Here is a 3,061-nt window from a genome sequence, read left to right on the forward strand (position 1 = left end):
GGACCAGATGCCATAATCTTAGTTTTCTGAATGTTGAGTTATAAGCCAACTTTTTCACTCTCCAGGACAAATACTGCATGAGTTCACTTATATGAATAAGCAGAAAATTGTCAATATTATAAAAATAGAGTATAGAATGATAGTTTTTAGAAATGGGGGCAGGGGAATTGAGAGGTATTGTTCAGTGGGTATAAAATTGCAGTTGTACAAGACAGATTAAATTCTATAGATCTGTTGTGCAACAGTGTCTATAGTTTAAAATATGGTGTTGTGCACTTGATAGTTGTTTAAAGGGTAAATCTCATGTTAAAATATTCTTTACACACACACAGCAAAGGGCACAGCAAAATGACACAAGGAAGCTTTTGGTGGTAATTATTATGTTTATCACCTTGAGTGTGGTGATGGTATATGGTGTATGAATATGTCCAAAGTCATCAAATTGTATAAATATGTGCAAGTTTTTTTTATATCAACTGTCCCTCAATAAGGCTGTTAAAAGATGTATCCAACTTTACCACTGAATGCCCTGTTCTTTCCCCAAGACCTTTATCATTTCTCCTCAGCACCTTTTGAAGGCTTGGCTTGCATAATTTTTTATTTTTAATACTACTTGTTTTCCAAAAGGAAGAATATGACCCATGTATACTGGTCAAAGTTGGACCACACAATTCATGTTTATGAGCAAGCTGTATTCCTTTATTTTAATTTTACTTGTTTATTTTTGTTTGTGCTGGGTCTTCATTTCTGTATATGGGCTTTGTCTAGTTGTGGTGAGCAGAGGCTGCTCTCTACCTGTGGTGCACAGGCTTCTTATTGAGGTGACTTCTCTTGTTGCAGAGCGTAGATTCTAGGGTGCACAAGCAAGGCATGTGGAATCTTGCTGGACCGGGGAATGAACCTGCATCCCCTGCTTTGGTAAGTGGATTCCTAGCCACTGGACCACCAGGGAAGTCCTACACTCTTTTAAGATCTTAAAGTTCTGCTTGGAAGGGCTAATTTGTACATTATCTCTTTTGTCTGTGAAATTATAAAAAGATTGTTTCATAAGGAACAAAGAAATAGGCTTTGACACTCACTGTTCTCTGTTTCTCTCCCATGTCCCTTTCTGCCCTATGTAAACATGACCTTTCCAATTCTTAAAACAAATTCTGAATGGCCCTACAATATCTTTAAATGACTTACATTAAAATGCTGAATTTCCAGGTACCTCAGTTCCTAAGTATGGGCAGCAGCATGGGGAAATAAAATATATAGTATGGGTACAGACATAGCTGGGCTTAAATCTTGATTGTGTCCTTTTCTTACTTTAATAACAATAATATTAGTGAGATAAACAGCAGTAATGACATTAACTACGATACTACATTTATTAAGGGCTACTTATGTGTCAATAGGAGAAGGCAATGGCACCCCACTCCAGTACTCTTGCCTGCAAAATCCCATGGACGGAAGAGCCCGGTGGGCTGAAGGCCATGGGGTCGCGAAGAATCGGATACGACTGAGCGACTTCACTTTCACTTTTCACTTTCATGCATTGGAGAAGGAAATGGCAACCCACTCCAGTGTTCTTGCCTGGAGAATCCCAGGGACAGGGAAGCCTGGTGGGCTGCCATCTCTGGGGTCGCACAGAGTCGGACACGACTGAAGCGACTTAGCAGCAGCAGCAGCAGCAGTGTGTCAATAACCTATGCTAAGCTCTTCTTTTACTGATATATATTATTTTTTATTTTATAGTTAATTTTCAATATTGTGCTAGTTTCAGGTGTACAGTAAAGTGATTCTGTTTTATATACATATATGTTTTCTCAGATTCTTTTCCATTATACGTTTTACATGGTATTGAATATAGTTCTCATGCTGTATAGTAAAGCCTTGTTATTTATTATGTATATATAGTGGTGTGTCTCTGTTAATCCCATACTCATAATTTACCACCCCCCCTTTACCCTTTGGTAATCATATGTTTTGTGAATCTGTTTCTGTTTTGTAAATAAATTCCTTTATATTATTTTTTATATTCCACATGTAAGTGATCTATTTGTCTTTCTCTGTTTGACTTCACTCAGCATGTTAATCTCTTGGACCATCCATGTTGCTGCAAATGGCAACATTTCATTCTTTTTTTTATGACTAATATTCCACTGTATGTATGTATGTATGTATGCTATACCACATCTACATTATCTGTTCATCTACCAACAGGTCATTTAGGTTGCTTCTATGTCTTAGCTATTATAAACAATGTGGCTATGAACGCTGGGGTGCATATGTCTTTTTTAAAATATAAATTTATTTATTTTAATTGGAGGCTGATTACTTTACAATATTGTATTGGTTTTGCCATACATCAACATGAATCTGCCACGGGTGTATACATGTTCCCCATCCTAAATGCCCCTCCTACCTCCCTCCCCATACCATACCTCTGGGTCATCCCAGTACACCAGCCCCGAGCATCCTGTATCATGCATCAAACCTGGACTGGCGATTCGTTTCAAATATGGTATCATACATGTTTCAATGCCATTCTCCCAAATCATCCCACCCTCTCCCTCTCCCACAGAGTCCAAAAGACTGTTCTATACATCTGTGCCTCTTTTGCTGTCTCGCATACAGGGTTATCATTACCATCTTTCTAAATTCCATATATATGCATTAGTATACTGTATTGGAGTTTTTCTTTCTGGCTTCCTTCACTGTGTATAATAGGCTCTATTTTCATCCACCTCATTAGAACTGATTCAAATGCATTCTTTTTAATGGCTGAGTAATACTCCATTGTGTATTTCTTATCCATTCATCTGCTGATGGACATCTAGGTTGCTTCCATGTCCTAGCTATTATAAACAGTGCTGCAATGAACATTGGGGTATCTGTCTCTTTCAGTTCTGGTTTCCTCGGTGTGTATGCCCAACAGTGGGATTGCTGGGTCATATGGCAGTTCTATTTCTAGTTTTTAAAGGAATCTCCACACTGTTCTCCACAGTGGCTGTACTAGTTTGCATTCCCACCAACAGTGTAATAGGGTTCCCTTTTCTCCACACCCTCTCCAGCAAGT

The sequence above is a fragment of the Bison bison genome, unplaced genomic scaffold, assembly GCF_000754665.1.
Source record: "Bison bison bison isolate TAMUID 2011002044 unplaced genomic scaffold, Bison_UMD1.0 scf7180017864042, whole genome shotgun sequence".
Classification (NCBI taxonomy): Eukaryota; Metazoa; Chordata; class Mammalia; order Artiodactyla; family Bovidae; genus Bison; species Bison bison.